At 40.6% G+C, this 8591-nt stretch overlaps 1 pseudogene; it reads right to left on the bottom strand.

Annotated features, from left to right (window-relative positions):
* Positions 1–3279: 3279 nt before the first annotated feature.
* On the bottom strand, positions 3280–3926 carry LOC116583411 (annotated as a pseudogene).
* Between the last annotated feature and the right edge of the window lie 4665 nt (positions 3927–8591).

The following is an 8591-nucleotide window of genomic DNA, read 5'->3' as shown; positions in this document are numbered from 1 at the left end:
TAGGAGCACGACCTTGCCTAAAACAATACATTTTTCTTTTCTAAAAAAATGATTTTATTTATTTGTCAGGGAGAGAAGGAGAGAGAGAGAGAGAGCAAGCAGAGAGAGACACAGGCAGAGGAAGAAGCAGGCTTCCCACTGAGCAAGGAGCCCAATGTGGGACTCCATCCCAGGACTCTGGAGTCATGACCTGAGCTGAAGGCAGACTCTAAACTGAAGGAGCCATCCAGGCATCCCAACAGTACATTTTTTCTCTAATAATTTGCTTTTTTTCTGCTCTCTCGCTCTCTCCCTTTAACAAACCTTTCTCTCTCTCTCTCTTTTTTTATAGTCCTTTGGAGTTTCCCTCTATTTGCTAGATGGGATGCTGCCTGATTCATGAACGGATTAATAAAGCCAATTAGATCTTTAAAATTTACTTGGTTGAGGGGCGCCTTGGTGGCTCAGTTGGTCAAGTATCTGCCTTCTACTCAGGCCATGATTCCAGTGTTCTGGGATTGAGCCCCACATGTAACCCCACATCTAGGTCCCTGATGGTCGTTTGGGGGGGGTGGGGTGGGGGGCGGCAGGGAAGGCTGCTTCTCCCTTTGCCCACAGCCTGTTCGTGCTCTCTCTAGCTCACTCTCTCTCAAATAAATAAATAAAATCTTAAAAAAATGTACTTAGTTGTTTTTTGTTATTTGTTATCTAACACAAAACATGTTATTCTTTGTAAAATGTGCTCCTTTTCATTAAAAATTGGAGTGGGCTCCCACATAGTGGCCATATCCAGGATTGCAGCTCAGAGAGTCCCGCCTGGGGGATAAGCAAAGAGCGGCGGTGGAGTTTGGGATCTTAGTTTAATGGTATCAGCCAGGTTTCTGGAATTATTCTTCAAAGGGAATAACTCCTCTGAAGCTATCATTTTCTGGGATCTCTAAACCTTCATTTGTTTGTCCAACCGTTGTCAAACGGAAGATAAAGCTGTACTTGTGAGTTTGTATTTGAGGGGTGATCCAGCTGGAAGAGACAAACACAAGACCACACATACTCCCCCCACGCCCACAGATACATTGTCAATTCAATTTTTATTGACTTAATTACCCCATAAATGAATACAGTGAAAGTTTTTCAAAGTAAGAAATATATGTGCATATTACTTCTGTCAATTTGTTCACAAATATATTGTGTTCAAATTTTTATCCAAATACTTTTTTCCTCAATACTACATTTCAAACAATATATGAAAGTATATTATAAATTAGTCTGCATCTCTAATAAACCCAACTGCCACCCTTTGACCCGAAGGGGTCTATTGTCAGTAAGATGTGTCCTTGTAGGTAAGGGTTACATGAACATAGACACCTGCACACACACACAGTGTCTCTCAAACAAGAATCACATTTCTAATCTTTTTCATATTGTTTTTTTCCAGTTAATATTCTTCTTGGGGTTTATATTTTCATCTTATTAGTTCAGTAGTGATGGTTAATTTTATATGTCTATTTGACTGGTCATGGGGTGCCCAGTTTAAACATTATTTCTGGGTGTGTCTGTGAGACTGCTTCTGTATGAGATTAGTATTTGAATTGGTGGACTCAGTAGATTGTCATCCCTAGGACAGCTGAGTCTCACCTAATCTCGTTGAAAGCCTGAATAGAACACAGTGTAAAGAGGAAGAATTTTCCCCTTTTTCCTGCCTGCAGCACTGCTTGACATCTCATCTTCTCTGGCTCTCACATTGGGATTTAAATCATTGTCTTCCCAGGTTCTCAGGTCTATGGACTCAAGCTGAATGTTACCACTATCTGTTCTGGGTCTCCAGCTTTCAAATGGCAGACTGTGACATCCTCCATGAAAGCATGAGCCAATTCCTCGTAAATAAATCAATCTCTCTCTCTCTCTCTCTCTCTCTCTCTATATATATATATATATATATATATATATATATATATATATGCATGTCCTGTTTCCATTTCTCTGGAAAACCCTAAGACACTACTGCTTTAAGTATGTTCTAACATACTTATTTTTTAAAAAGAATTTATTTATTTGACAGAGAGAGAGATCACAAGTAGGCAGAGAAGCAGGCAGAGAGAGAGGGGGGAAGCAGGCTCCATGTTGAGCAGAGAGCCCGATGTGGGGCTCAATCCCAGGACCCTGAGATCATGACCTGAGCCGAAGGCAGAGGCTTAACCCACTGAACCACCCAGGCACCCCAATACTTATTGTTGCTATGTATATTTATTTGAATTTCTTGCTGAAATTAGTTGCTAATCATTTCTTTCAGTTGTCATTTATTTTTGGCTCTTGGAGCAATGTTATTTTTCAGTATGAAAAAAAGCAAATTAAACACAAAATAGAAATTTGAAGAGTAGGGCAGGATGAAATCAATGGAGGAGAGTGGGTAGGTAATAGCAAAAGGAAGAACTGAGATGTTGCCAAAAGGTGGGGGGTCTCCTTGTCCCCTGTCTGGAAGAATGATTCAAAAGATTTAGGTGCCAATACACACCTTTCCACGTGTACACAGTAGAGCTGGGTTTCTACTAAGAAAAGGTGGGGATGGCCTTTCTGGAGACTTTAGGGGTCAAGGCTAGTTTCTTGCCCTGCCTTCTCCAACCAGGAGAAAAAGAAGGAATCTAACATGTGAAGGAGGTTATAGAGGAGAGGCAAGGATCTTGCTTAACAGAGCGGGGCAGACCCCTGCAAAAGGAACATTTCAGGACAGAGCTTGGAAGAAGACTAAAAATAGAACTAATATTGTCAACACCTCCCGTGAAGCTGAGAGAGGAGCAGGAAAATTCATGGAAATTAGGACTCAATAACCTGGATATCCTTCTCCAAAACTGCTCTAGAATAGAAAACTCTACCCCTTCCTTACAGCTACCGCTACTACTATGAGGTAGCTTGGTTTCCTTTCCCCTGGTATACCACATGGGCTTAGGATAGTGTCCATCAACTGGGTTTTTAGTACGTGGTTCTAAATGAGATATGATTACCTAGCTTCTTGGAGAATTATCTTAAAAAACAAAGAGAAATATCAACTTAACAGATAGGAGAAATGGACAGCAAAACAAAATACAGGGTTACCCAGAATGGCAGAAAATCTAGGTTTCCCAGAGTGGGAGAGAAGAAACATTCAACACCCAACAAATACTAATTGAATGCCTATTATGTACCAGGCACTGTTCTAGGACCCCCCTTCCAAAAAAGGAAGCAAAGCAAAACAAAACAAGATGAGACAGAGGCAGAAAATGCAAAGTCTGAGGGAGAGAACCAGGGCAACTGAGGAGGAAGGCTGAAGGAACAGAGAAGCCTTAGATGATGGTGCTCTGCCTTAGGCCTCCTCTTTGGCCTCCTCACCAAAATCCTCCTCTTCTTCTGCGGTGGCATCCTGGTACTGCTGGTACTCAGAGACAAGGTCATTCGTGTTGCTCTCAGCTTCAGTGAATTCCATCTCGTCCATGTCCTCACCTTTGTACCTGTGGAGGAAGGCCTTGGCTGGAACATGGCCATGAACTTCTCTGAGATGCTCTTGAAGAGCTCCCAGATGACTCTGCTATTTCCAATGAAGGTGATTGCCATCTTGAGGCCACGGGGTGGGATATCTCAGACAGCTGTTTTGACACTGTTGGGGGATCCAGTCCACAAAGTAGCTGCTGTTCTTGTTTTGTGCATTGAGGGTCTGCTCATCTTCCTCCTTCATGGACATCTGCCCATGGAAGACAGCAACCACAGTGAAGTAATGGCGTGGCAGGCATCCCAGGCAGCATCATGTTCTTGGCATCAAAGACCTGCTCATTGATTTCAGGCACAGTGAGCGCTCAATATCGCTGACTTCCAAGGCTGGTCAGAGGTGCAAAGCCAGACATGAAGAAGTGAAGATATGGGAAGCGCACCATGTTGACTGTTAGCTTGTGGAGGTCAGCATTGAGCTGACCAGGGAAGCAGAGGAGTTGTCAATCATTTTGTTACTGAGTGCACTTCACTAATCATGACTATTAACCCAGTATCTGAGGTGCAGTTTATAAATGTTTTTCCCTTTTAAAAACACAACACTTAGTGTTTTTTTCATTTAGAAATTGTTTTTGAAAAAAGGAAGTATTTTAAATTTCAATAATGTGGCTTAGAAACAACAGTATAATTAAAAAAGGAAAAATGTGGGGAGCATGTATTGTTAGCCTCAGGAAGATTATAGCATTTAGAACCCTGGCATCAAGACATCAAGACAAGCGGAAGGAAAAAAAAAAAAGCTTGAGTAATTCCAGAGTGAGCTGCTGATCAGGAGATAACAGAGTTGGCTCATTGATTGATTAAACTTCTCTAAAAGAAGTACCTTGGTAAAAGTGTTGGTCATAATGATAGGTAACCTGCATAGCTGTTAGGATCAAAGGTGATAAAATATATATTTGCTTAATGTGGCCCTGTACATATCACTTTCTTTCCCTCTAGATCATCTGTTCCAAGGGTAACACCTGAGTTTCTGCCTGAACCCCACTTCTCCCTAGAGATCAGCCAACAGATGTGGTCTGACACCCAAGTCTCTTCGCATAAAGTCTGTATTTCATTTCCTCAGTTATCTTTATCACCCAGAGGGGTTGCTGAGTGAATACCTGAGGGGCCACAATGGCAGGGGGTTTGTGATCCAATGACTTCTCCATCCCTGGAAGCCCATCTTCAAAAAGGGAGACTGCTCTGTGTCCCCTAGGGAGGGGTAGGATGAAACCTCATTCCCATCTCCACTGATCTAGAGAGGTAACTTAAGTAGGCTTTGTCAGTCTGAACCTGGACACCTGTGAAGCAGGACTCACCATACCTTTGTACAGAACTGTTTCAAAGAGTAAATGAGAAAAGTCGCTTATATTATATGCATGTAGTGGGACTTCAGGGGCCCTTTAAATGTTGAGCTAGAACAAACAGTCTGTGCTGGCTGAGCCTCAAGGATAAGACAGGCACCGTGAAAAGTTGCTTCTCTTAATGAGATTACAGAAAGGTAGAGGAGGGAAGCAATTATCTCTCTGATATGCCTTGACTCAAAGTTTCGGACAGAGAGATTCTTCACTTTCTTGGGCGATTCAGAATCTCATAAGAGCTGTTCAACATTGTGCCCCGGAGGAGACCTTAAAGCAGTTCCCCATGCTAGGAAGACAGGCTTGTCTTTGACTCACCTGGTGAGCTCAGTGGAGGATGGCACTAGGCAGCAAGCTGTTGTGTTTCTTAACTGTTATGCCTGGACTACTCTATATTCTAAAATATTTATAGGAAAATTCTGGACCCGTCATGCAGTCACCAGTGCAAGCGTCCTCAGATCATGCATTATCCAATAACACCACACTAGGATTCCTGACATCTGCTGCCTCCCGAGAGGCAAAAAATCCACAAAGCCTAGCTTTTTTTTTTTTTTTTTTTTTTGACATGCAATTATCTGTTCTTCCATTCACTAAATATATTGAGCTCAAAACCCATGCTGTTCCACGGGAGATGTCTCACTAAATCTTCAGTGGAAGTGAGATGGTAAGAAGGAAAGTCAGTATATGGGGAAATTCAAGAATTAAACCAGAGAAGAAATGACTCTTCACACGAACTTTTAAACTTTCAGGCAACTGGAGATTTAAAAAAATCCCTCCTTGGACCCCTCATCCCCATATAGTCACAAGTCTTCCTCACTCTCTCTCTCTCCTCCCTCAAAATAAAATTTCCAGAGTTTTTTTTAAACATGCCCTCTTAACATTTTTCATCTCCTACAGTGTTGGTTTGAAACCCTCCCAGGAGCTTCCCTGATGTTATCTGAAACTGGATCCTGTACTTCGAAGGCAGGGAGAGACTGAAGAAAGAACAGGCCACTCCAGGTTGGTAAGTGGCAGTTTTAATAAGGAAAGGGAACTTACATATAAAGCTTGTCTTGGGCAACAGCAAGATGAAGGGATCCCTGCACCAGCCCTCCAAATCTTTAAAGTTTTTATAAAGATGCCCTAACCGGGCTCAGTCATGTATACTGTACAGGTGTTTTCAATACCACATCAACATCTCAACACTATGTTCTTGGGGCAGCCCCTAGGAACAGGAAAGGCAAGAAAAACTCACATTCCAAGAACAGAAGAGGGGGTGAGAAGCTTTTGAGTGCCTGGGTCCAAGCTCACAGGTCAATCAGAGGTTGCGTCTTTTTCATGACGTTCCCCAACACAAAGACTCATTCTTCAGTTGTACTATAGCTTCTGCCCCGTGATTGCAATGAACCCTTGCTTTCTCACACCAAGGTCACAAGCCATCTCTTTGTCACTAGGGTCTAGATATTTTATATAAATATTTTAACATGTTGAGTATTACATTTAATGGCCTTCTAAATTACACATGCTTGTGTAGACTGTTTCTGTCACTTACATCATCTTTGCCTAAGTGATTTGTATCCTGTGCCAGTCACAGTGTCTTGCCAGTGGTATAGAGATTTGATGATTCCCATCTTTTGTCTAGATCACCCATTATTATTCTTTACTATTCTGTTCTACTTCTTGGAGCTCAGTAAGAAACTGCTTTACCCATGTCAAACTAGAAAGAAAATAAGAGAGCAGAAGATACATGGAATGAAGGGAATGATGACAGAGGACCAAAATTTGCATTCTATTTATGAGACAAAGGTGTTTTCTCTTGGAGCCAGGAATCTCTTCTTAGACTTTGTATAGGAGATACCACGTAAAAAGACAAAAAGGCATTAGCACAAAGCAATTCTTCACAGAACAAATAATAACAGCAAAAGACAAGAAATAAGACATATGTTTACCAATAAGGTTAAGTGATAATCTAAGGACATCTAATACTAGAGTACTATGCAGCTATAAGGAGCAAAAAGGAACTCCTCCCTATATTGTTATGGCATGATCTCCAGGATATATTGTTCAGTGAAAGAAGCAAGGTGCAGGAAAATGTGTAAACTTGCTGCTATCCAATATGGTAGGCACAGACACATGTGGCTATTTAAATAGAAGATAATTAAATTTAGATGAAATTAAAAATTCAATTCCTCAGTCTCATTTACCACACTTCAGATGTTCCACAGCTATAAGCAGCTAGCTACTGTGTTGGACAATGAAAACACAGAGTATTTCTATCTCTGCAGAAATTTCTATTGGATAATGCTAATGTAGAATATACCACCTTTTACCTATGAAAGGAAAGACAATTAAAATATATTTGTTTGTATATTTAAGAACTTAAAGGTTAAAACAAAACAAAACAAAACAAAAACAGATAAAGATTATTATCTGTAAGAGGACAGAGAAAGGGCCCAGGATGGAAGGTTATGATCTGTATTCTCTTAAAAATACTATACAGATTTATGAGCTCTATATACTGAAGAGGGCAGGGAAACAGTGAACAACCCAGTAGCAGTGAGCACCCCTAGTCCTCAAACTGAATCCTCTGAAGCATTCTCTACTGAAAGGAATTCAGCTTTCTTGGAGAAATGGTTCATTCCAGGTCTGGGTAGGAATTGTTCCAGGTGAGTCTGGACCAAACTCTCATACCAGAAAGCATGTCAAAGACAGAGAAGTCAACCTGAAAGGGCATTCACTGATGAAAGATAAAATCATTTGAATGTCAAATAAAATAATGACTGCAATGTATTAAAACTCATCAAAATATAAATGAATCAAGAGCTCATGATGACATTCTGAAAGAAAAAAAGCAACAAAACCAACTTATTGCTCACTTTCGAAGGATCCTAGGGAAATAATTTATTATTTTGAAAACAAATATAAAGGGCACCTGGGTGGCTCAGTGGGTTAAAGCCTCTGCCTTCGGCATAGGTCATGATCCCAAGGTCCTGGGATGGACCCCCACATCAGGCTCTGTGCTCAGCAGGAGCACACCCCTCTGCCTAGTTGTGATCTCTGTTTGTCAAATAAATAAATAAATAAATAAAATCTTTAAAAAAATTGAAAACAGAAATATTGCAAAAGAATTAAACATTCATCCTTCCTGTGTGAACCATACCACAGCATAACCTAACAGGAGATTAGGGGAAGTTCCTTTTATGGAAGAATTCCAGCTAATAAATGTAGAAGAGATTGTAAGATTAGAATATCACCATTTTGTGATCTCTAATGAAATGTAGATCTATACAACAATCTTTATTTATTTGTTTAACATATATGTGTGTATCATTGCTTTCAGGAATACAGGTCTGTGATTCATCAGTCTTATGTAATACCCAGTGCTCATTACAATATAAAACCTTCCCAATGTCTATCACCCAGTTACCCCCTCTCCCCTTCCCTCTAGCAACCCTCAGTTTGTTTCCCAAGATTAAGATATGGTTTGTCTTCCTCTTTGGTTTTGTCTTGCTTCATTTTTTACTCTCTTCCCCTATGATTCTCTGTCTTCTTTCTCAAATTCCACATATGAGTGAGATCATATGATAATTATCTTTCTCTGATTGACTTATTTTGCTTAGCATAATACCCTCTAATTCCATCCACATCATAGGCAACAATCTTTACATGCTGCAAAAAACTTGAGGTGAAAAGCAGATGGGAATGGACAGATCAGGCTGACAACATCTGAACCAAGTGACTAATCTCAGCATCACAAGGTGGAAGACAACTAGACACAATGAG

This window comes from Mustela erminea, chromosome X (genome assembly GCF_009829155.1).
Source record: "Mustela erminea isolate mMusErm1 chromosome X, mMusErm1.Pri, whole genome shotgun sequence".
NCBI lineage: Eukaryota > Metazoa > Chordata > Mammalia > Carnivora > Mustelidae > Mustela > Mustela erminea.
Note: the sequence above shows the minus strand (reverse complement) of the source record. Positions and strands in the feature narration are given on the sequence as shown.